The 27,584-nt window shown below is 43.7% G+C and overlaps 1 protein-coding gene across 2 annotated transcripts in view; it reads right to left on the minus strand.

Moving 5' to 3' along the window:
* kdm6ba (lysine (K)-specific demethylase 6B, a) overlaps nt 1–27,584 on the minus strand; it is a 100,692-nt gene that overhangs the window by 41,300 nt on the left and 31,808 nt on the right. Inside the window, exon 3 of one of the 2 annotated variants that reach the window (XM_074624513.1) lies at nt 21,583–21,649. The gene's annotated coding sequence lies outside the window, so the exon portion shown is untranslated. Of the gene's footprint in view, nt 1–11,571; nt 12,084–21,582; nt 21,650–27,584 lie in introns of those variants that run through there. The other variant, XM_074624514.1, reaches the window with a different exon arrangement.

A 27,584-nucleotide genomic window follows, 5' to 3' on the forward strand; every position in this document is an offset into this window, starting at 1 on the left:
TGACCAGCTGCACAGGGCAGAGGAAATGAGGCGGAACTCAATCTGGTCCACACCTGTCTGTCTCTCTCTGGAGGGAGGGAGGAGCCTCGGGCCTCAAACACACACATGCACGCACGCACGCACACACACATAGACACACACTCATAAGTGCACTGTTCACATTCTGTATGAGCAGATAGATTATGCATGCAGCAGCCAGCTAAGGAGCTTGGATCTATTAATGTATGCATCGAGACAGTTTTATGTTTGTGTACGCTTCACGAGAGAGAGAGGAAGGACAGAGAGAGAGAGCACTGATGTGTATTTGTTTGTGCTGCATGATGGGGTGAGAGAGAGAGAGAGAGAGGGAGAGAGAGAGGGGGAGAGGGATATAAAAAGAGTGACACACATTAAATATAGAGAAAGAGAGCATGACAGAGACAGGCGAGAGAGGGAGACTCCTTTAGGAGAGAGCAGACGGGAGCGAGGGATGAGGTGGAGGGAGGGAAGATGAAGAGATTGGGGATGACAGTGTGAGCCACACAAGGACAGAGACAGAGAGAGAGAGAGAGAGAGAGAGAGAGAGATTGCACTGGTATGGGAGGAAGGGTAGGGGAGGGGGGGTTACTCCGGGACGCCAGAACCCAGTGACATGACACAGATGCACTGTGCTACTGTGCAGAGAGCAGAGGGGAGGAGGGTATAGAGCGACAGAGGAGGAGGAGGAGGAGAAGAAGAGGGGGATGGGTGTGTGAGAGCTCACTGCCTCTCTGCTCTGTTTCCACTGTATTCGGTGGAGAAGAAGATGGTAGGCTCAGTGTGGAGATGAAAGTGTGTTGTTTCATGTTAAAAGAGCTGCATGTAACATCATTATAGAACATCATTATTATAATTACTGTAAAGCTGGTGCAGCTGCTCGACTGTTAACAAATTCAAGGAGATGAGATCAGATCACCCTTGGCCTCTCCTCACTGGTCAGCAGTTTAAGACTGATGACAAAATGATTTTTCGGCATCTGCACAGCTGCAACGATCAGCAAAGGTCTGCCTGGCTTAAATTTTGTCAACTGCTCATGTCGGCGGACTGGACATGTCTACAAACACATGTGTAGACACTCAAGTAACGGACTGGTCTTTTGGAGTCAGAGTCACTCAGCTATGAAACTTTCTACCTAAAAATAGCATCTGTTAAATCATCTTTTATAAACCTGTTTTTTCCTCTCTAGCTCCCTCCTCCTCTCATAGTGAGTTTCACCATTTTACGTTATTAGGGAGCAAATTCTGCTGCCAGATTCTTAAAATCCAACAGTGCACGAGCATTGAATAGCATGACATTAAGTTGGGACTCTCGTTTAATTCCTATTAGCTCACAGGCTGCATGTAAAGAGTCTTGCCAGATATTCATTGACATGTCCACTGTAGGGAGGGGCTGTTGGTCCGGTTATTACTGTGGTTGTACAAGTTATTTTTAACCTCTTCATCCGTCTTTCTCTATCCTTGTGATGCTGCTGCAGCCTTTGAGTGAACCTGCAGGTAGTTCAGACTTGTGCCATGTTGAATGTGTAACGGAAATGTTTCTAGGACTGACCTAGTAAGATTGCAGTCAGGACTTTTACTAGAGCTGTCCTGAATACCATTTTTTGGGCTTCAAAGCTTCGGTGAGAGATATGCCAAGGTATTCGAAGCTTCGCGGCGGTGGCAGCGTTTCAGTGGCACTACCGCACTACTGTACACACACACGCACCTTTACACGAAGCATAACACTAAAAAAACTAAGCATTCAAATACTGATTTGGAAGTTGATTACCATGGCAATGGTCGAAGCAGGTCCGTCCTAACTTTTACGTAAAGGGGACTGATTGCTGTGTGCTTATTCAGACATGCAACACGTTAAATTGCTATCAGATTAACGTAAAGAGGCTAAAGGAAAAAATAACCTCCAACATGTTCATCCTCTTCTGTAAAGCTTCAGTAAACTAAGAAACAGAAGAAACAACATAAAGGCTGCCAATCATTTCCAGCATTATACTCTCATTGGTTTATAGAAAGTATACTAGATATTACAATATGACAGTGATGCTTGAAAATGCTACATGCAACAATTTTAATGCGAAACACTCAGACGCACACATGTAGTATGTAGAACATGGTATACGCCGTCTCGTCTGCTTGATAACACATACACCCACACACAATCTAATTTCCAAGTTGAATGCAGAGAACCTTACAGCAGAAGAATGTGCTTCCACCCACACACACACACCATCAGTTGTATTTCTTTTCACTACAGAATGCCAAACATTAGCATACATATATATGCAAGCAGGCGGGCTATCAGTCTGCCAACATCCATCCATCCATCCTTCCCTTCTCCCTCTCTCCCCCCCCCACCCATTCATCTCATCCCCTGCTTTCCTCCATCCCTTCCCTTCACACCTGCCAGGCCTACAGCAAGGTCACACACCTCAATTACCCTGCACACACACACACAGATGCACACACACATGCACAAAGAGCAGGAGAGGGAGTGTGATAGGGAGGGAAGATAAGAAAGGAGGGGGTGAGCGCAGATTTCACGCTACCCTGAGCACTGGCTAGCATGCACCAGTGTTTCTGACATTTTATTTATGATGTGCAATGTTCAGTACCTGCCCTCTCCTCTCTCTGCTTTATCTCCCTCTTTGTGTCTCTGGTTCAGGGCAACTAGAAGCATTACTCTTTGATAAATACCTTTATCAGTGAGCCAACCGTATGAATACTAACAAATTATGGCATCTGCACATATTCTGTGTAAAAGAGATAAAGACACAGGAATGCAGCTTTCAGCCTCACTGAAACAGCATGAATAGTGACAATGACTTACTATTTAAAGAGATTACACTTTTTCATTAGAGGTAATACATTTTAAGTGTCATGATCAGATTGCAATATTTCCCCAAAAAATGTCATTACAGTTTTTATCACAACCGCCTGCAGCAATGTAACGCGAGCAGCCTGCTAAGAGACTTAATAATCACCGGCTTAACATCACTAATAGTCTGGATATCAGGCTGCAACATTGACACTAATGTGCCCTACAAATAACACATCATGAATCCCAATGTGCCCTAATAGCCATATTAATGTACTCGCGGTGAATGTGATCCTCCTATTAGGGCTTTTTTGTATCTGCTAGGCAGGCTGCTGTTCACCCATGCAGCCACGGGAGGCAACCAGCTGTGTTTACACTGTGGGCTAATACAGCCGCCATATGGCCACATAGTAAAGGACACAGGCACTGCAGACACAGTGCACGCTCCGCCTCGTGTTTAAAGCTCCGGTTTGATTGGAAAAAAATGAATAAAAGACTCAGAGGAGTTGAATCTAAAACTAATGAGAGAGAACAAATAGGAAGATTTCTGAGACTGTTTTATAGCAATGGGAGGGTGGAGGACTCCAGTTTGGGCTGTAACACTCATTAGAACCACAACACTGCTCCGATATATTAAAACCACCTACACATGTTGGCCTATGGCCATCAGCTGATGAGTGTAGGAGGATTCTCAACTCCCAAAGTCACTTGAACGCATGGATTTTTTTACGCCTCAAGAATATATTTAGGGTCATAGTTTCCATGTTTCTGCTGAATGAATATAAGACTGATTATGCGGTGTTGACCATATGACCGAGAAGAGATTGAGTACACACACTGTGAAGCTTGTAATTCTATATATCTGTGATAGAAATCCTGTGGGAGAGTCAGCCTGTCTCGTGACCTCCTCCATCACCCTGCCCCACCCAACGCACACTCTACATGTGCTATATCGTATCAGTGCGTGTACAGTATATGCAGCTTCCAGAGTGACATCTAACACTAGTCAAACAAAGGAAACAGAGAAAATCAATTACAACATTGACCCCCCCCCCCCCCACCAAACACACACCTATCTACTTCTCCCTCCTCTGATCTTTGCAATCAAAGCCATCTGATCACAGTATGTGTGTGTGTGTGTGTGTGTGTGAGAGAGAAAAGCCAAGAGAGTTGAGGATTTGGACAGATGTATTTCTAGGTTTTGACTGACACAGATTTCAAAGTTTATGGTACGGAGGAAGAAAAGGGGGGACAGGAAAAGGGAAAAGAGGGATGAAAGACAGGAAAAGAGGGAGACGGAAAGAAGAGAAGGCTGTGAACGGATAGGGGAAGGTATAGGAGAGGAGAGGGAGGGTGCAGACAGACAGAGGAGGGATGGAGGGCTCAACTCCTCGAGACAGATCATGTTACCGGACTTGGGGCAAGAAAACACACACACACACACACACACACACACATACTCAGACCCATAAAGGTCACAGTGCACCCGCTGCCCTCCAGACACACTCATGCAGAGACACAGATATCCTCGTAAACGCTCCAAGGCAGACGCAGCTTTGATTTCTCTCACTCTGTTTTATACACACACCTGCCATTTCTACAAATGCATGACTGACAAATGTACTCACATGCACACAAAGGAATCTGCTAAAGCACAATCAAAATGAAAGCGACATTAGATAGAAAATGAGGGTTGGGAATAATAAAGTAGCAGATTTGAAAGATTCAACTGGATCTTACCAAATCGAACTGACTCCGGTGCGTCTCAGCTGCGACTTGTGACTCATGTATTGAGAAGAAGTGGAGCGAGAGGCATTGCTGGGCACACATGCGCACACACACACACAAAAGCGCAGTTATCATAGAAGTTACACAAGTGAGAGGGGGTCAGGGTTCAGTGTGGAACCGGGTTAAAGAGACAGGCGATGTAACACACAGCAGAAAGAGGAGGAGGAGGAGCAGGGAAAGAGAGGAAGAAAGGGCATAGTAGAGGTAGCAGGTTGGGTAGAAAGAGAATAGAGGAGGGGGAGAACAGGGAGTAAGATGGGAAAGAAATGAAAGAGGAAGAACGTAAGAGGAGATCTAACCCCAATAATCTACAAAGCAAAACTTCCCCCTCCTAGTGGATCAGTTATTTACAGCTCTCACCTCCCCACACAGCCTCCACCTCCTTAGAAACATGATCGGGTTAATACATTACTGTAAGTCAATCAGATGGATCAATTGAGGTCACAGTGGGGTCACTTACATGTCATAGCCATATATATGTGTGTGTGTGTGTGTGTTGTTGTTTTGCATGTGTCAGTAATGCACATCCACAGATGTGTACTAACGTGATGACTGGAGTCAAGAGTTTAACTTGCGTGTATTGCTGTTTTTTCCCCCATAAAAACGGAATACAAAGTACAAATTGGAACATGATTTCATTTCCTCATACTCTTATGTGCAGTCCCGGAGTCAATAGACATTATCATATTAAACGAGTAAAACCAGTGAGACAAGGCGGTACCGGTCTTGCATCATTATACAACAGAAGCCAAACACACATACCTGTGAGCAAACCCAGTGCCCTTGACAGAGGGCGTGAAAGAGACTCACCTTTTTCATTCACAAAAGATTCCACAAGTGCAAAAACCCAACCTGTATCTGCTTTTGAAAAGCGGCCCCGAGCAAATACACTCACAGATGCAGACACATAACTTCACATGCACAAACAAAGAGAAGCTGGGCAGGGCCACGTTACTGAATGAGAAACAGCACAAATAAACAAAAGTGGAAAGGAAAACGAAAAAGGAGAAACAGCGTAAGAGCAGAAACCTTCAAAGAGCCTGCACATTTTGTTACGCGCACAATTACAGAGTGCAGTAAAAACACAGGGCATGGGCCAACTCTCGTGTTTATGTGAATCTGTGTTTGTGCACTTTTTTTTTTTTTTTGTGGTTCACATTTGAGGTGTTTAGCAGCTGCTCCTACCCAGAGGGCAACAGTACGATAGGCTTCAATGCACATATCACTAACAGCTAATAATGAATACAAGCAATACAACATCAACAATCGTTGTCAGGGAAATAAAGACAGTGCTTGGTGCAGAAATAGGAGCAAAGACTGTTTGGTAAAAGTCACGCACAATCAAATACCTGACATGTTTAACCCCCCCTCAATATTTCTCTTTCTTCTTCATTCCCTCTCCTTAAATCATGAGCTACAAAGAACTCTGCATCCTTCATTACAGAGCGAGCACACTTTAATAATCCACAACCCTTCACACACATTATGCAAGAGACGCTATAAACACACACAAACACACACACACACAGCTCCACCGTTGACCTTTGCCAAGGAGTGATAAAAATCAGTCATGCAGCAAGGACTCGTGCATGCAGACACACACACACCTGTGTCAGTCAGTCAGTCAGTCAGTCAGTCATAAGCTCCTTGTTACAGAGGCCAACACAAGAAACCCAACAGTCACACAATCCGTGCGTGCGGGCGTGTCAGTGTGTGTGTGTTATGGATTTTGTCTTCACTCAGCCTGCCAATCCTCTGTCTATCCCCAGTAGTAGTGACACGGCCCTCTCCTGACTGAGACAACTGGAAGCCATTACCTTAAATCAACAAACCTCAGCTCGTCTCCATCACACAAAGACGCCATGTGCTCACTCAGCACACTACCTCTGCCAATGGCCCTGTGTGTGTGTGTGTGTGTGTGTGTGTGTGTGTGCATTCAAAATGTCTCAGCATGGATATTTCTCTCTCCTAGATATCTCTTCATCTCCACTCCTTTTCTTCTCTCTCTCTCTCTCTCTCTCTCTCTCTCTCTCTCTCTCTAAAAATGCAGCTCAGATCCAGACCAAGTTAAATAAATAAGGAAGTCAGGCTGCAGCACGTGGGTCTGACCGGCTTCCACCAGTCTGCCGAGCCTCTCCGTCTCTGTCTTTCATCACGTCTCTGTCCCTCTCTTTGTCTTACCCTCTGTTAATCATATGCAGCTACCTACACAAGCTAGTTTTCTGTGGCGGATATTAGCTTCAAGGCCAAAGCTAATCTGCTTGAACCCTTTGACCCCGCATAATAGAATTAACCACCTAAGCCTTATCCCTCTGTGCATTAACAAGCTGTGCTTTTGAATATATAAAACTAGTGTAGTCGGAGATAAAGCCTCGGACCAGATCATTTAGCCACAGAATAAAATGCAACTACTGTACTGTCTGTATGTGTATAAAATTCGTAGCCTGGATCTTAAAGGAATTGGCGCCAATTCTGTCGAGTATGCTCTGAACAGCTGACTGTTGTGCAAGGAGAATACTGTTAGCACTTGCACCAATGTATATGCAGTATTTAATACACCACATTGCACCTTAGAAAGCTTTTGGAGACAGCACGAGGCCAGCTGGTACCACCCACTACGCATACAACCCCCCCAATATTTGCTTCAAACACACTCTGTTTAAAGTAGTAAATCTGAATACACATATATGTCTGTATTTTTACTCTGTGATGCCACACACAACAGTCACTCAAATCTAAACTGCTTTACTAAAGCTTTAACAGTGCCTGATCAACACATATTTGCATGAAGCTGCAGAAGAAGTGTGTAGTAATGTGATAAATACAGGAAGTATGTAGTGGGCTTAGTCTAAACTAGTGAATCTTCAGATGATGAAAAACCTCAATGAGAACATTTCAACAAAAGTTGTCTGGAAAGTTAAGAAGTATCTTCAGGGATTATCACTTAAAGGTACAGTGTGTAGGATTTGGCGGCATCTAGTGGTGTGGTTGCAGATTGCAACCCACAAAGTAACCCTCTGCTCACTCCTCCCTTTCCAAGACTGTGGTAACGCCGAGTGTAAAGCCGTGGTAACGCCGTTCGCCTCGCTCAGAAGCCATCCTTACCATAATAACACTACTTTAGGAGCAACCGAAGTCAGACGGCAACTGGCGGTACCACGGTTTTGTACTCTGTGGCTCACGTTACCACAGTTTCACAAGCGTGTTGGAGAACTACGGTGGCCTTCAGGTAACGTAAAAACGTGAAAGGCTCTCTCTAGAGCCAGAGTTTGGTTTGGTCTGGGCTACTGTAGAAACATGGCGGAGCTACATGTCGGACTCCGTGAAGCGGACCCGCTCTCTACGTAGATATGAAGGGCTCATTCTAAGCTAACGAAAACACAAACATGTATAGTTTCAGATGATTATACACTAATGAAAACATAGTTATGAATATTATATTCCATTTCTGCTCATAGATCCCCCGAAATGCTACATACTGGACCTTTAAGTTAGTTTGAAGACTTGAGACTTAAGTGGACTTTCTTCAGCATGCCAACTACTAAAAGAATTCCAGCACACATCACATCCTATAAATAATATAACATATATAATATCCCATCAATCAGAGTAACAAATAAACACATTTTATTTACATGAATGTGTCTCAAATGATTCCCTGAACACAAGCTGTTATTAGCTCCAGCCCCTCTATCCACAGACACAACCCAGCCACGGCGCCAGCCAGCCAGCCAGCCAGCCAGCCTCCCCTCACCTCCACCCCTGAACCTCCTCTCCTGCCTGTCTGCTCCTCTCCTTCTCCTCCCCCTGTTTTAAACACAAGGCAGCCCACTCCTCCCCCCTCTCCTTTTCTCTCTCTCTCTTCTTTCTGTCTCCCTTTTTTCTTCTCCAGGCAGCACACTCAATCACCCTCACCCTCCTCCTCCTCCTCCTCCTCCTCCTCCCCCCTGCCATCTCAGCCTCCATTCCAATGAATGCACAATCTCCCCCCTTCAGCCGGCGGGGGGACTGCCCCGGGGTTGAGGAGGGGTAGAGAGGAGAGCAGCACACACCAAAATTAAATCACAAAAACACACTCTCCCCCCCCCCCCCTGTGTGTGTGTGTGTGTGTGTTTGTGTGTACATGCACATCTGCAGAGGAACACAGGAGCATGGTGGGTGACAGACGGGGGGTGGGAGGTTTGGGTGGCGTCCTAATGGCTCTCGGTGCAGGAAATGGCTTGTTGCTACACAGACAGCTCCAGAATCAACTGTTATCACGGGCCAAATCCACATATTTTATCTGCATCTGCAAAACACACACGTTCACTCACAGCTGGGCCAGGTCGACCCCTCCCCCAACTAATGACTATGCAAAACTCCAGCCTACAGAGAAAAAACAGCCATAATGGAAAGTAATGGAATCTGTCTCGCCACATTATAGATGCTATTATACTATACTACTTTGTGTCTAAAAAAAAAAAGCACAATCCTTTTGTTTTATGCTGCATCTTATTTTATCTACCACTTTATTTTTTTTATGTTTTCTACATTGTTCTGTCCTTTTTACCGAGAAGAAAGAAAAACTTTGTTTTGTAAATTAAGCTGTTACCCGGAGAAAGCCTGAAAGATGAGGGAAAAAAAAGCCCTTTTATATCAGGATAAACTTTAGGCATTTATTCCAAATTTGCACATAACCATTATTTCTTTTGAAAGTATATATAAATATGCATATATTCATATGCCCCCCATGGGACACCACCATATATCAAATAATTGGCATGACACGGAATTAAAAAAGTTAATCAATTAAACTCTAATATACCATATAATCTAACCATACGTTGTTCAATTTACCATACGACTGCTCATCATAGAATATGATATTCCCATCTAAAGCATAATAAAAGCCCATTCTTAATTACTAATGTTCAACCAATTAACATCTTCATTTATCAGATCATATCATGTCTGTCTATTTAATACAGAACTCTATCACAAAGTAATCCACCCTAGCATGATAGATTCTACCATACCATAATGTAATACATGATATTCCCCTGTAATACAGCATTCTCTGTATTCAGTATGGGAAGCAGCATCACAGTATAAACAGATTAGCGCAGCATTAGCGCTGGCTGTGTCCTGTATACAGTATATCCTAATCGGGCAAGGCTATGTCAGGTAGTGAGCGCGCAGCTATGATGTATTCCAGCCCACAGCAGGCGACCCTGGCTGAACCGCGCCTGGCACGCCATTGGATATTGGATAATCGCAGTTGGACAGGAAGTGGTGGAGGAATAAAAAAAAAAAAAGAAAAGAAAAAAAAGAAGAAAGACGAGATGAAAAAAAAAAAAAAAGGAAAGAAATGTCAGAGAGTAGAGGATGCTCTACTTCCGCTGGTAATGAACTAATGAAAAGAGAGAGAGAGGAGGAAATTCCCCGGGGGGGAACAGGAAGGGTGGGGGCGGCAAATGGAATAGTAACAGTGATTTTTGCCTTGTGTGTGTGTGTGTGTGGATGTGTGTGCGCATGTGCAGGCCGGGCGCTCACGTGCACGTGTGTGGAGGAGTACTGTAGGGATCAGTTTACAGTAGTACGCGTGAGATGTCTTTCTAGTGAGGCTTTTATTCTAGGAATATTTGTATTGGTTTAAACACAGGGGGGCACGGATTTAATTAGGACAGGGACCGATATACACACACACACACACACACACACACACACACACACACACACACACACACACACACACCAATATTAGCTCCAAGGCAGACGCCGGCACAAGTGTTGCGTTTCTCACACCCTCGCACAGGGAGGAGCATGCACACACACACACACACACACACACACACACACACACACACACACACACACACACACACACACAACGCCGGCTCCTATTAGCTCTTTATATATCAGTACACACACACACATTTACAAATCGGGTGCTGACCGCAGACCAGACTACTGACAAGAACAAGCTGAAAGCCCCCCCCACCCCCCAAACCACAACACAACACTGGACGAGACAACACACACTTTGTAGTACTGAGCTGTGTGTGTGTTTATGTGTCTTTAACTGTGTGCAAAAAGCTAATGGGAGCCGGCATCTGTGTGTGTGTGTGTGTGTGTGTGTGTGTGCAGAAGAGATAGGCATTCACTGATTATTGCTTAGCCAGCAAAGTCACAAGACCCATGTTCAATACAGTCACCTGTCTATTTCAGGATAGGGATAGATAAAGAGAATAAGGAGATGAGGAGGAGAGACCTTTTGTGCAAGCTGGCATTTAAATCAGCGAAAGGAGTGAAGATGAAAGAAAGAGAAAAGACGTGGTGGTGGTGGTGGAGGGTGAAGGAAGTGAGAAAAAGGAGACAAAGAGAGAGAGAGAAGTAAAAATTAACTACTTTTGTGTTTTGTTTTCCGCGCCGGTGAGCCAGCTGGCTGCAGAGCCGTCAGGGGGATTTAAATGGCCCGGCTCTGACATGAACCACTGGGGTTTAAACCAACCATCTCCAAGACTCCTGTCCTTTTGTTTCCCAGGAAATGACATGAATATTTGCTTTCATGTAAAGACACTATATAATGACTCATCTGATATGCGCTTTCACTCTCTGCCCCATTCAGCCAGGACAAATCTTTGACCAAAAAGGGACTCTGTGGTCCGGTGTTTGTCTATTTTGGGGCATCCTTCACATGCAAAAGTTTGGGAAGCCCCGTGACATAAACATCCAAAGCCAGTCCACAAAAGGCACACACATACATACATACATACACACACACACACACAGCCCCAGCTGGAGCACACAAGCTCCCTTTGTGCTGCATTCCTCACGCCTTTTAGCCTTAGCTTCAGCCTTTAGCTTAGCTCCTCTCTCATCTGCACACACATACACACACACACAGCAACTTTCTGCTGCTTTTGTCTGCAGAGCGGACAGCTGAGAGCGTGTGGATAGGGGAGCTTGTCTTACCGTGGCCGGGCTCAGGTTGAGCTCAGAGGGTAGACGCCGGGGTCGGCTCGGTGGAGTAAAATCCCAAGGAGGTTTGTTAGTTAAAGCGGCAGCCAGCTCAGCAGATTCCCACTACCTTTTCCTTCCCTTTCCTGCTGCCTGCTCTCCCAGCTTTGTGTGTGTGCCTTGTATTTTCCCTTTAAATTGCCTCCCCCCACCTCCTCAGCATACACACACACACATATACGCACCGAGCCAGCACACAAAACACACACTGCTCCTGAATATGACACTGTTGTCAAAAGCATGCAGCGCTGTTGTTGTTGTTATACGTTATTTTTTTTTTCTTATTCTACAGCGTGCAAGAAAAAAAGAAGAAGAAAAAAAACCCAGACCAAAAATAGAAATCCTTTGTCTTTCTTCTTCTCTCCCTCTCTAAAAAATAAAAGTGACTCGTTTTTTAGATCCTCTTCTTCTCCTCCTCTGTCTGTGTTCCTCTTCCTCACCCTCTCTCTATCTCTCTATATTCTGTCTCGCTTTTTTTTTCCCCACTCAGTAGTCAAACAAAGAAAGGAAAGGAACAGAGCGAGCGCACACACGCGCACAAACACACACAGACATACACAACACACATTCGCTTGCAGCTTTCTTCTCCCTCTCTCACATACACATGCACAGGCTCGGAGCCCAACCCCCCAGCCTGCCTCCCTCTGATTTTTTTTTTCACTCCCTGCCTTTCTCTAAACAGCACCTCCCCCCTTTCCACCCCCCCCATCCCTCCCTCAGCCTGATCTGGCCTCGTTCTCATTCGTCTACCACCCCTCCCTCTCTCTCTCTCTCTCTCCATCCTTCCCCTCCCTACCTCTGTGTGTCAAACAGATGGGATTGGAGAGCAGAAGGAGCCTCTGTGTTCGCTCTCTACCTCGATTTCTCTTCTTCATTAGTGTGATGTAAGCTTGATGGAGATGTGCTTTGACCTACAGTACAAATGCTGATGATAAAGAAAAGAAACCTAAACAAATCGATACAGATGCAGAAAACCTTCGATCGGGGGGTTATAAAACTCTGCACTGTGTGTTGCCTCTGCGCAGATGTGAATTTATTGCACCAACATCTTCGTACCAAACAGATGTGTGAAGCCATGCAGCGATAAGGGTTTAGCATAAGAAACAGCTAACATGTGGCTCCATGAGAACAATGGCTCCCAGGTTCTGTTAAAACATGACCACTGGAAGACTTGGTAACTCTTTTCCTACATTTACTGACTTCTGTCAGCATGCGTTTAGTGCTACTATTGGATTTACTACATCTAATTTCTGTTTCTAATTAAATGAATTAGATTAGATGATTGCTTTACTGACGTTTCCTCTTTGCAAACTCACTTTTCTGTCTGTTTTTTTGTCAATGTTGAACCTTAAAGGATCATTCCAGTTCATCTAAACTTGGTTCTTATTTTCATAGTAGGGATGCTACTCGTTAACCGATTATTAACCGTTAACCGACAAGATTAGTGCGTCTCATGCAGCGGTACGCCAGCTGCAGTGTTTGTCTGCTGAGTCCCCAGTTCACCCGTCCGGGAGAGTTACTGTAGCAGCCACGGTGCTGTGTGTAGTGTCGCGGACATGCAGCCACTTTCCCCGTAACTCTCCACCGCACATTTGGTTTAGTTTAGCAGGTTGTCAGCTGGGTGCCTGCCTGGCGTAACGATACGCTGTCGCCCGGCGTAACGATAGCGAGTGTCCGCCAACCCATGTGTGTGTTTGGGCTACGTTAACAGCTCTAGCTGCGGCTTCGTGCTCGCCATTGTCACACGCATTAGGTCTGTCAGCGCGGCGTAACTTTAGCGAGTGTCCAACAGACACTCGTGTGTGTGTGGCGGCGGAGAGTGTGGGGTTGTCGGTGGCGTTATAGCTGTGAACGTAGGTGTAGCAGTGTGTGTACAGTTTATTTGTCGGTGAATAAATGCTACGACTCCTCAGCTCCGCTCAAGCGAGCTCAAGACGGGAGCCAACTTCCTGTATCCTGCAACTCCGGCTCAGACTCTTAAGGTGGGCCAGCTTTTCTCCTTTAAGTGACGAGCCGCTCCTCTGAGTTTTGCTCAGCTTTTTAATTCATTATTAATATTTATTTTAATCATTTAACCGTTAATTCGGTTAAAGTTCTAAACGACGGTTAACGATTATTTATTAACATCCCTCTTTCGTAGTTTTGTCCATCATAAACATCTACTATGATTGCATTGTACTTAACCATAGTAATTGCTGAGATGGGATGGGACTGGGTGCGAAACCAGACAATCAGACAGGTTGTAACCACACCAACATTTTAGCCAGATTATCTAAAGCACTTTATTTGGAGGTAAAACCAAAAGTGAGCGCACACAAAATGACAGTAATAACAAAGGAAAACTGTGTACGTGTACAACTACTGCTAGTATGAAAGGTCAAAGTCGAACCAGGAAGTTGGTCTGTTAACTGGATGTTCACAACGGACAACTTGGGTAATGATTTTACCAACATAGTTTTCTCTTCCAAATACGCTTAGCTGACTTGGGGGGGTGTTTAAAACCTGATTGTCTGACTGCTCGTTTCTTACTCAGTTCGTACCTCTTTTGTTATTAACGATAAGAACGATAGCCAGAACTACAAAAGTAAAATGCAAGTTGTTCTTTAAGAGAGTGAAAGTCAGTTATTTGGTAATTGCATCATGGATTTCTTTCCCTTCTTCCTCCGTTTTATCAGTGTGTGATTTCTTGTTTTATTTCCTCGAGGAAATCACTTCACATTTGTTCAACAAAGGAAAAGCTTTCCAGATCAATAATACTTAAAGTGCACTTGAGAAGTCTGACAAATGAACAAACAACCAAAACTATTCAAAGTGACATTTACAATTACTTAAAAAATGTGTTGATATAAAGTGAACTGCATTTTACAGTGAGCACATAAAACTATGTTTGAGTTCAACAGAGCTTTCAGGCTATAGGGCAGTGGAACAAGTAGTGGCCACTTGTTGGCATGTTACAGCCACACACAAAAATGCATGCTTCATGTTTCCTTTTCTTCATCAAGAGATGTTTCCTATAGCTCACGTTCAGACACACACACAGCATTAAGTGTGAGAGTGCCGGCCACGTGCAGGAAGATGGAATTCCAGAGCGGAGAGAAAAAGTACAGTTGGAAAGCCGGGAGAGAGAGAGAGAGGGTGGGAGGGGGTGACGGTATGGAAAATACAGCATGCACTCTCTGACCAGGGCATAGGCTGGAGGAAATATAGGAACTATTACTGCACTCACTGACTCCTATAGACTGCCCTCCCCCTCTCTACCATAAAGAAGCCGGGGCACCCGGAGCCACAGCTCCAGACTGCATGACTTGAATGGAAAGGTAACAGAGAACACTGAGACACTGAAGGCAAAACAGGAGTTTCCATAAAATCAGCAGCTGAGTATGTGCCAGTTGTTGAGGTTAATTTAATTTCACCTCCTGCTGTATAGCATGCATACACAGATCTAAAGCTGCAATGGAAAGTTATCACAGCTGATAACCACTTCTAATTAGTTTGATCTCATACGGTCGAGTCAGAAGATCCTTGAACTCTGCACATAGTTTGAATCAACACATGTATGATAGAAACACATTTGAACCTGTTGTTGAAGCTGTTGCTGTCTTAAGCTGTGTCTCATTAGTTTCCATCTGGTGTGTATCTACTTAATGATAAAACACATTCTCCACCTAATGCTCATTGTTTCTTTGTCCATTTTCACCAGCTTATACTGTTCAATCAATATTCTGAAGTAGAACCTAAAGACACCGCGAGAAATTAACTATATCAAAATTGTATTATTCATTAGCATAGACACTCCTAGACATTTAAGGAGTGACAATTCTCTCTGACCAATCAGTGGTTTGCAGTGTTTTAACTCCACATTCTAGTATCGGTCGAACATCGGCCAAGATTGTACCAAAAACGGAGTATTTCTATTGGTACCATCCACAACTTAAGCTGATGAAAACACAACAATAATGTGTGACGAACTGAACTGAACTAGACTGGACTGCTTGGTGGAAACGTGCCATAACAGACTCAAGGTCAAAGTCAAGATTCAAACCTAGAAAAATGTTTTTTCCTCTGAACCAGCACTGGGCATCAACTTCTTTGCTCCAAGAGAGACTTAAACTCACAACCTAACCTTGCAGGTTTCTCCATGTTTTCGTTTTCTAGTGTACTGCCTGGGGCTCTGAGCGTATACTGTAATTATACACTGCACTGTAACAAATGAACCAGCAGCATACACACATAACATCCTAAAAAAATCTCCTTCTAAACTAAGCTGTTTGTTTCTGAAATTTTAGTAAAACTTTCAATTTCTTCTTTTTGATGATTCAAATTGAACGTCTTATTACATTTCACCACATTTACACTAGGATGTTTTCTGGCACTCAGACTGCCACGGTTTGATGACAGCAGTTGTACTCTGTATGAACCTGCACATCAGTGTATATAACATACCTTTCACCCCAAAACTAACCCAGAGGGCCAACACTTTATCTGGTTAAATGAGGGCATGTAAAACAAGGTGAGTCGATGACGGAGAGCAAAGGAGCGGGTGGAGGAAACCACCCAGAGAGGGAGGAGGAGGAAAGAAGGCCGGTCAATATGGTGGCACGTTACATAATTCTCTCGCTGTATTGATTTATCGCCTTGCTGATTTGGCCCCTAGCCAGTATGCAATAGCATTTGTAATATTTGAGCTGGAGCCCAGACGGAGAGAGAGAGAGAGAGGGAGAGAAAGAGAGACTTAGATGGTGAGGGCAGATAGATGGCGACTGATAGAGAGGACAGTGAGAAAGAGGGAAGAAAGAGGTAGAAAGCGGGGAGAGGGTGAGTAATAGCTGGGAATTTTGGGATGCAGCCAAAGTGACACCGATAAAGAGAGCGACGAGAGAGGAAGCAGCGTCGGATAATGAAAAGAGACAGAAGGAAACAAAGCGTTTAAGAGAGCGTTTAATTGAGCGAGATGGAAATAACTGAGATTTGGGGGTGAGGAAACAAGTGCGAGAGGGGATGAAGAGATAGTGACAGATCGAGGGAAGGTGGGAGACAAAGAATGTGTGTCAGTGGGTGCACCGCAGGTCACCCTTGTTGCTGTAATCAGTACTGTTATATAAGAGCCAGCAGCGCTGTGCAGAACAGCCCCGACACACTGGATCTGCAGGACGGACTGGGTTTACTGCACACACAGTATGTCTTCAAACACTGGAACAGAAAGAGCCTGTGGCCACGTATGCTGGCTATGAACTTCAGCGGTGTTCACCGGTTGCTCTTAAAGTACATCCACACTAGCTGGCTAAATTTGAAATCTGTCTGAAGATGACAGTCCAACATGCATGCACATTTCACGGAGCGATGGGTCACGTGGTCAAGCTCGATTTTCTCATTCTTTACGCAACTATTTCTGTCACTTTTCATATGTACAACTGAGTACACCATGAATGCCTTGAAACAAAGATGAAAAGTGTCCCCAGATCTTTATAAAAAAACAACCTGAAAACCTCGCGTGGATGCTCGCCATTCCACAAGTTAACATTTGCTAAATTAGCCGACACCGCTCACTGATATTACTGTTCCTCATGACTCCCTTCATGGAGGAGCATCAAGGCCTCTCCTTCCTCCTACATCCCTCCTTTCCCCTCTGGCACTTCCTCCTTGTTGTGACATCTCTCTTTCACCCCCCGCCCTCTCTCTCTCTCTCTCTCTATCTCTGGATGAACTACAGACGGATGAGGGGAAGGAAGCGGAGATAAAGGCAGAAAACTAGATTAATGGACTGAATGGAGCACAGAGAGGGAGAGAAAGAGTGAGAAGATGGAGGAGAGAAAAAGTAGAAGAGGGAGGCTGAGCGAGAACAGGCTTTCCTTGTGCTACTGTGAATAATTTACTTTATTCCCCACTCTCTCTCTCTCTCTCTCTCTCTCTCTCTTTTAAAAGATATATTCAAGATATATTCAACTGTGGAGGGGGGTGTGAGCTGATTAATTGCCAATTAATGTTTAACGAGGTACAGCTGTGTTCAATTAACACTGGTTTAGGCGCCGTCTCTCCCGACACCCCCCCCTCTTTCTCTCCCTTCATCAAATATCATACCCTCTCCTCCTTCCCCCCTTCTGCTGTTGATTCCTCACTACACCAAGTGTTACTCGGGAGAGATGTGAGAAATAGGGAAGTTGATCCGTTGGAATTAGGAAGCTGAAGCAATACTCGATCAATTCCTGCAAAAACGTTCATGCTGACTTGAACTTTTTTGGTCTGTGTTATCGCTACCGGATTCAATTTCCACGCAAGTGAACGTGCGGTTTTCACTCGAAGATGTCTGCATAGCTGTTTTCTTTTATACTTCTAAACAAATTTTGAGTGTAATGTCGTTTTTTTGTTGAACCTGCATGTGGCGCACAGGGCCACACAACGCATTGCTATGATTTGGGAGGTATGCCTATGGTTATGCATAACACCCCTCTCTGTGAAGATGGATGTAAATATCTCTGTGAATAAACAACTATAACTTGAAAGGAATAGTTTGATATTTATGGAAATATGTTTATCTGCTTCCGTGCCAAAAGTTAGATGAGAAGAAGTGTAAAAATGACAAGTTGTGGATTTAAAGGGGGTTATGTGACATGCTATTTCTTTGATTTCCTAAAGTCTCCGCTGGTTGCCTTCCAAAGTCACAGTAGCCGCATTTCCATTTATGCACATTTTGAAGTATCGCATTAGAAAAGCTGTATGGATATGGCTGAATTTGATAAAACTTCCTCAATTGCAAAAAACATACCCAATTTAAACAAATTCCTGAAGACCTCTCTCCATTTTTCTCTCGTGGGTTAGATTCGATGGCCAAGCCGACTTGTTTTGTTTCCGATTCGCAACCTCCTCTTCTTCTTCTACTCTGTTTACTGGTGGATTACAGCCATGCGTAGCCTATAACGCCAACTTCTGACCAAATGATGCTGTAGCCGAGTTTATTCACTCCAAACCAGTTGATGGAAATGCGTCCAATTCAAAAGTTCACTTAGAATTCACTTGAGAAAATTGAATGGAAACTCAGATAGGGACGATAAGACTTCATGTCTGTTTCCCCCTGTTCCCAGTCTTTATGCTAAGCTAAGGTAACCCACTGCTGACTGTAGTCTTATATTTACCGTACATATTCAGTATGAGAGAGGTATGGAAGGTTGGAAATTCTGAAAGATGACTGACTGACGGGAAGATATCATATCCAAGAAAACCCAATACAGATGTTGAAAGACTCATTCAGGCTTTCTAGTGAATGTTCAGTTTTGACATTCTGGAAGCTTATTTTTATTCACTTCAAACTGACTGATGGAAAACACCTCATTTACATTTTACTTATTTTTAAAGTTTGCATGAAATTCACTTGACAGCTGGATGTAAATATAGCTAGATTTGAGAGAGAGGGTAGTCTAGCCAGAAAAAAACTTCAATCGAACTGAACTTCTTGGACTGGGAACACAGAGTCCATGCTGGCAGTACATTTGACCACCATGACCGGCAGAAAGCTGACAATATATAGACCAGAAGCAGACTACACACACACATACATACGAAGCACACACCTGCAACCTGTGGCAGGTCAGACTTTGCACATTTCACCCAACTTCTTGCTACACTATGGAACAAAATAAGTCTAATTCCCCCAAACTGCAGCAGACCTCTAAATGCAACATTACTTGGAAAAAGTTTTCATGCCACATTACAAGTGCTTTTGAAACCGTTGTACAAAATACAGCCAAACTGTCAGCTTAAACTGAACACACAGGCTGCAGTTATATTTGTCCTACAGAAATTCTGCTGCTATAAGTAAGGAATCACCATGCATCCATGAATTGGATTAAAAACTTTACATTGTGTAACTGCATATTCTGTGATTTATATTCTAAGGCTGTCAATCGATTAAAATATTTAATCGTGATTAGTCGCAATTTTCTTTATCTGTTCAAAATGTACCTTAAAGGGAATTTTGTCAAGTATTTAATACTCTGATCAACATGGGAGTGGGCAAATATGCTGCTTTATGCAAATGTATGAATATATTTATTATTGGAAATCAATTACCAACACAAAACAATGACAAATTTTGTCCAGAAACCCTCACAGGTACTGCATTTAGCATAACAAATATGCTCAAATCATAACATGGCAAACTGCAGCCCAACAGGCAACAACAGCTGTCAGTGTGTCAGTGTGCTGACTTGACTATGACTTGTCTCCAAACTGCATGTGATTATCATAAAGTGGGCATGTCTGTAAAGGGGAGACTCGTGGGTACCCATAGAACCCATTTTCATTCACATATCTTGAGGTCAGAGGTCAAGGGACACCTTCGAAAATGGCCATGCAAGTTTTTCCTCACCAAAACTTAGCGTACGTTGGGAGCGTTATTTAGGTTTTCAGATGATACCAGTATCTTCACTCTAGCTTTAAAACTGACCACGCTACAACCTAATAATCGCAAAATGCGTTAAAGACATTAGTGCCGTTAAAACAAATTTGTGTTAACACGTTATTATTGCGCTGACCTTGACAGCCCTACTATATACATATACATACATTCATATATTTAAACTGAGTTAAACAATTTGTAAACCCTGCAATATTTCTTCTGTCCAACAAACCTCCATCTGATGCCTTTGCTATCTACTGGCATAGCGTAGTTTGGTATGAGTATGAGTGTACTGTGAGCAGTTTGTTATGTTACACTATGTCAAGGTGGTGAGGTTCTTAAATGCCAAACTGTTACCTTCTTCTGTGTCATTTGAAGCTGCCAACACAGACACGTCCCTGGTGTAGCTTTAAAAATGTAATACCACATGACACAAATTTCATCAGTCCCGAGCACGAGCCGGAGTGTATGTTGTGATGTGCGACGGATTCAGAACAGATTGCCGGTGAACCCACTGACACCGAGACATTTGAATTCTCCACCATGCCTCCGTTTGCCCTCCTCCCGCTGCAAGTGAAGACCCACAGGGCTCGCAAGTTTGATGCCTTCTTTTTTTTCTCTCTCCCTCTCGTCCTGCTTTTTCTTCATCCCGCCTTATCTCTTTCTTCCCGCTGTTCATCTGATTCATCATCTGCTTGGAGCCTCTCCCTCCCTCTCCTCCCTCCCTCCATCTTGCTGTCCAGGAAAAACATCAACATCACTGGATCTCAATTCAGATGTATTTTGCAGTTGTGTGCTTTCACTGGATGAACTAGATTGTAGAACCTGTCTGGCCTGACTAGTTCATGATCACTTTACACAAAACACGCAGTGTGATCATGTCATATGTAAATATGATAGTGGGGGAGAATGAGGAGACCGAGAGCAACAAGCCATGTGTGACTGTACGTACTGTATGTATGTGTCTGTCGGACCCTTTTTCCCCGTTTTGGCTGTCATCACAATCTGATACCTCCACCCATCTGTTCACAAAGAAGAGAGAAGGTGGGAGTGTGCAGAGTTGGCTATCGCTCTTCATCACTGCTCCTCCTCCTCTTCCTCTTTATCTGCTCTCTTTCTTTGTCCCCTACCTCTCTGCCCGTCTTCCTCCTCTCCTCTAATCCCTCCTCCTCTCCCTCCTGCCTGTCTCTCTCCACTCTTCTTCTCCTCCTTTCATCTTCAGATACCGGCAGAATGGAGCTCAGCTTCCTCTAAAGACCCAGCAGGTGTGTGGTGTGTCTAATTGCACGTAAGTGTGTGTGTCTATGTGTGTGTGTGAGTGTGCAAAATGTGCTTTAAAGTCCCGCGCATGAGAGCTTTTTCCTATGAAGTCACATTGTGCCTGTGTTTGGATCTACTGTATGTGTGTGTTAGCTGTGTGTGTGTTGGAGATATCTTGTTTCCTCAGGGGAGACCAGGCCCATTTCCACTGTCTGCTGTAGCCAACCAACCCAGCAGTGCATCGATAATCTATTAGGGTAGAAATACACACACATGCACACGCACTCACACACGGACATGCTTGTTCCTCTTACCTGCCACTGCTGAGCACGCTCTGGGTGTGTACTGACTGTAACTGGGTGGGCCAGATATTGCCTGTTCCTGAAAAGCAAGCATACCACAGATATAAGAATTGATATACACACACACACACACAACATGTTATCAGTGATATTGGCTAATACATATTGTAGGGACTAGGGAGTAGTGCTTCACTTCAAACAGCCAGCCACATATAATGTATCACATCTCGTTGTATAGTTCAATGCATTGAACATTACACCTATATGAGATAGTTGAAAATCTCATTATAAAGCCATGGGCATGATTCTGCTGCAATAACAGCCTCCACTCTTCTGTGAAGGCTTTCCACAAGACACAACATGTGTATCATCCTTTAAAAGGGTAACTTCGTTTTTTTTTTCAACCCTATTTTCCATTTTTTTTTGTGTCTAACTGACTAATAGGGACAGCAATTTCTGAAATTGGTCCAGTATTGAGGGTGAGCACTGTAGACGGCAGCTGCTCACGGGCTGTAATAGGGGCTGATCACACAGAGACACGTCGCTACAGGCGCGGCCGCTTTAAAAAGGCCTCGGCAAAGTGCGTCGGGCAAGACAGCGAGGTGCGCCTGTGGAGCGGGGTCTGTGTGCTTGCAACCGGGCGATCAGATGTGATTAACGGAAAAATGTGGTCTCTGTCTCTCTCTGTCGCTCTCTCAAAGACAGTAGCCTACATGAAACATCACGACATGAGATATCAAAACAGGAATGAAGTGGTAATAATAATAATAATGAATTGGATTTGTATAGTGCCTTTCAAGAAACCCAAGGACACTTTACAAAGAGGGCACTCAAAATCATACTGATAAATAATCAGAGGAAAAAAAACAGTGGCCAGGTAATTAAAAGGAGTGATGTGTAGGAAGAGTTAGCTGAGGTCATAGGCCTTGATGAACAGGTGGTGCATGAGGTGTTTTTTGAAAGTGTCCAGGGATGAAGCATTTCTGATCTCAGGAGGGAGAGAGTTCCAGAGGGCGGGGGCTGCGACCCTGAAGGCTCTGTCGCTGAAAGTTCTCCGGTGAGGTACAGTAGTAAAGCCTGCCTCTTGCTTGGTTTCAGTGGCTGCCTGCGCCAAGTTTGACATTGACGAGTGGTGCGACGACACACCTGGTGCTGAAAAGTTGAGAATATTTGAACTTCTATGCGCGTCTAAAAAACACTAGAAAAACGCTAGAAAAACGCAAGGAAGACAATGGTTTTGTGGGCGACACATTTCTAGCAACACATCTCAGTGTGTGGACATATGGTGCTATTGGGGCAAGCTGGCACCGTCATTTATGTCCACTAAAAGTGCTTGTTTTTGCCATGACAGGCTCTGATTGTCATCATAAGTGTCTGACATAAAGGAGAAGTCTCGTTCTGAAATCTCGCCAGGTGACGTGCTGCCGGAAGACAATGGTGGAATAGTGGAATACATCCGTGGTGCAGTGCCAGAAAGTGTAGCTTAGATTTTCAATGTCATGGCTAGATATTTAGATGATTTCGAAAATGTGGATGAGGTCTTTGAATTTGCCCTCGCAGCTCGTTTCGCAGCTGCCGGTTACAACGTTATCCCTCATATTAAAAAAACGGTTCTCCCCATTAGTCACTTAGACACAAAAACAAGGGAAAATAGGGTCAAAGTTGAAAATACCAAAGCTACCCTTTAATGTATTTTGCTGCCACACATCTTAAAAACTGTTGTAAATGTGCCAGCCAATTTCTATTGTGTCTTAAAGTTCAAATTATCCGCAATGAAACAAGTTTGCAGACAAAAATTAAAAGAAAAAATTTAGGTAATTTGAGCATTTGAGGAGAGCGAAGGATAGTCCTTTTCTTTAATTGAATGACCTTGATGGCACATCTACAAAACACACCGTAAGACACCACAGTCAGAATATTAATCAACTACAAAGGCTATGCAGGGGCTTTTAAAAAAATACACAGGATCTGATGTAATCCACCTTGTACATGTGAAAATAGAAACACACAGATACCATGGCAAACAGAGCCCAATGTACTGACCAACCACATAGTGGTAGTGATTACAGCTACCAGACAGGACATACACCCACCGTCATTATATCCTCAGACATCCAGAACACACACACACACATAGAAACAGTGATGGACACGCACAAATGCACACACAAAACAACACAGGGCTAGACAAAACACATAAACAAGATACCAGCATGATGTAAGAAGGTGCAATATCAGACATCACCATAATTAAAGCTAAAGCCTGTTTATCGACCAGTTAAGTAGGACAGGAGGAGCTAAGCCCCAAAGATGCAGCCTGTTTACAATAACACAGCCATACACAGATAGCGTTACAGCATTTTAAACACCACGCTGCTGCCAAACGATGTTTATTTGTAGCCACATGCGGAACATCACCAGCTTTTTTGGGTCAAGTAATGTCTGGAGGGATTGTGTGAATGGCAGAGACAACATGCTCAAATTCATGAGTTTAACTAGGGCTGTGTGTTGACAAGAATCTGGCGATACGACACGTATCATGAGACTGGGGGAACGATTCAATATATTGCGATATATACTGTAAGCAAGGCTATATATTATGATTTTTTAAAAAATCTAATTAATGAAAAACTGTCATAGTATAAAGACACATCACCAGATGTATAAAATCTGAGTAAAGAAAAGTCAAGATGTGAAATGGCTACTATGGAGACTAACATCATCACACATGAATTCAATTGGATTCCTTCGCGACAAGCTAGTATGACATGGTTGTTATCAATGAATTCCTTTTATAGTTTCATATGATACCAGTAGCTTCATTCTAGCTTTAAAACTGAGCCCGCCACAACCTTTGAAAGACAGCATAGTGGTCGGGTTTTTAAGAGGTTAATTAATAATCGATACAGTGTTTTGGAGAATCTATACAGCATCACTACACATAATATCACGATACTCATGTGTATCGATATTTTTCTTACACCTTTAATAGAGTTAGTGTTTTTTGGGGGGAGAGATCTTTCGGCATTTTGTCTTAGTTTTGTTTGATTAGGCTGCAACTAAGGATTATCTCGATCTATCAATTGAAAAGAATTGTCAACAAAATTCAATTGCACAGAGCCCAACGTGACATTGTCAAACTGCTCGTTTTGACAGTCCAAAACCCAGAGATATTAAAATTACAGTGAAATAAAACAGATAAAGCAAAGCAAGGACTCACATTTAACAAGCTGGAACCCGCAAATGTTTGACGTTTTTAAGTGACTATTAATTATCAAAATACTTAACCAATTATTTTTTGTGATGATTGACTAATCAAGAAATCAACTAATCAGACCAGTTCTAATTTGATATCAATAAATAGACTAGCTGTTGGACCATCATCTTGGACTGACACAGATGAGACAGGATTTGTTCTCATGGTCTTACATGATGTCCGATTCGCTTACAATAAGTTAGTATTTAATCACTTCTGATTGGTGAAACAGAACACCAGATTGCTTATACCGACACTGAATTCTTATACTGATTGAAGGCTAATGCACCTTCATTCTGAATAGTGGACATGACTATGGGATAGTGTTAGTCGACTTCAAACTAGGTAAGAATGAAAGACTGGAGACTTATTTTAAAAGATCACGTCTGCAGGTCTAACAACACTTGAAATATAAAAGTATTGAGCAAATTACATTATTCAGGATAATCAGGATGATCATTTTGAACTTTGGCTGCTTCAATTTAACCCTGGGTATTCACTGTATTTAAAGAAACCTCTTCTGTCTGATTTTAGAAAATGCATATTATAGAAGTTCATTGCAGCAGGACAGCCAGCATTATATACTGCAAATGTCTCAGAGAGCATCCCACACATCCCGTTTAGGTTGATGTCTTGTTTAGTTAATTTTTATCGCCTTATTTGCAAACTGAAATTGGTCATGCTGTCACAAATTCAAACCTCGGAGCCTAAAACCCAAGCAATCATTTCAGGTAAACCCTTAAATATTCCATCATCTACCATTTTCCTCTTTGGATAATCCCTGGATTCCTGCCTTTTGGAATTCCTCCACAGATTATCCCTTCGCTTAAACCACTCCAGGGCGAAGAAGAGGAGGAAGGAGGAGGGGAAGGAGGAGGATGAGGATGGGGGAGGGGGAGAAGAGGGGAGTCTTGTTTTAAGAAGTTGGAAGTCTGTGAATCTTGCTGGGCTTGCAGTTCCCCCTGCGGACACGTTTTGTGCATGTCGAGGAATGCGCTCGCTCCATCTCTCTGTAGTAACCCCCCCTACTCCCCTCCCCTATCTCCCTCCTTTCCTTCTCCTTCTTTAGGGAACAGAGGCATGTAGGTAGACACAGACAGACGGGCTAACTCACAACAGCTCCCGTGATCTGCCTGACAACAGCCTGAGGGCCCACACATGGGCACACATACAGACACACAACAGAGATGGGAAAAAAAGAGACCAAAGAGGGGCCCCGGGACGGAGCCTTGAGGCACTCCAACCTGGTGACACAGCAGCAGCAGCAGCAGCTTCCCTCCAGGCCCCCGGATGTTAAGCCTGACTAACCACCGGTTGGGAACTGCTCCACTCCTGTTTGCTAACTGCCTTTGTTTGGCAGAAAACAATAACTAGCCCCCCGCTCTCTAATTTACAGGGGAGTTGGCTCATTCCTCGGAGTGGAATGTACAGTGGGAGCAGCTTGCATTTCATGACGGGGTGGAGAGATCCGTGATGAGGGGGTGGGGGGTAGAGGGGTGGTTATCCGGCCAGAGTAGGGCTGCGTTGAAGGAAGGGTGAGTGAGTTTAGCTGCTATTTTTAGATGACATGTCATCTTAAACTCGTGGTCTGTTCCTGTACTGTGGTCAAGGAGTGAAACACTAGTATGTATACGTGGGCTTGCACTGTACTCATAAATCTACAGGACAAAGTACTGAACCTGCAAAGTGGCACTTCAATAACACTTTTAGTGAACCGAAAGCCGAACCTGCTGGCAAAGCTACAGTCTTACCCAATGCACACAAAGAAATCCACTTTTAAACAACAAGTAATGTTGCACAAGTGAGTTGCATACACATTAATACCCTATATGCCAAATAAACACAAGACAAGCTAAACAATAAAAACCCATATTGTGCAAGCCAAATAGTGAAATCCACATCTACAGAGGGAACAGCAAATAGAAATCCCTAATAAACACGCCTTACATTGTGCAGACAAATCATGGAAGCTATGAAACCTTTCTGCAATGGAAACAAAAGCATAATGCAAACAGCCACACAATCACTCCCGTCTCCAAACCACCGCCCACTCAATCCACTGTCACCTTACTTAACCTGCCAGTACAGCAGTACAGTGCAATAGCTGACAGAACGGTGAGGAAGACGCACAAAGAGAAGGAAAGCAATCCGCGCTCAGCTCGTCTCAGTGAGACGGCGCAAAGCCTGAAATGAAAGGGAATAAAAGAGTGAGAAGAAAGAGGGAATGATGGAGAACATATGGTGTATGGGGACCTAGTTTCCTTCCCCTTCCCTCATCTCCTCCGTTTCCCCTCATCTCACACACCTGGGACCATTACTCCTCATGGAATCAACACCCAACTAAAAACTCTACTTTCTTTAATTAGTTCTCGCTCTTCCTCCCCCATCCATATGCTCTCATCTCTCTGTCACCTTTTCTCTCTTTGTCTCTCCTCCAATCTGCTCCGTCTCTTTAGTCCCCCGTCGTCATGATGTCTTACTAACTCGGATTTGTTTTCCTCTATGACTTCACTCTTGGCATCTTTTCACACTCAATTTCTCATTTAGAATTACTGTATTAGACTTTGCATAAAATGTGAATGTGAAGCTTTTCCATGTCTATTGCTTCTCTGTGTGTACACTGTACAGGACTGTTTGCCTGGGTGTGGTATGGAGGCTGTGTGGGAAACAGGATCGAGGAAGTGTGACTATTCCCACATTCTACCGCTTAACTAATCAATGACATAAAAGATGGGAGAGACAATATACTGCTGGCAAA

The sequence above is a fragment of the Sebastes fasciatus genome, chromosome 22 (assembly GCF_043250625.1).
Source record: "Sebastes fasciatus isolate fSebFas1 chromosome 22, fSebFas1.pri, whole genome shotgun sequence".
Lineage (NCBI taxonomy): Eukaryota > Metazoa > Chordata > Actinopteri > Perciformes > Sebastidae > Sebastes > Sebastes fasciatus.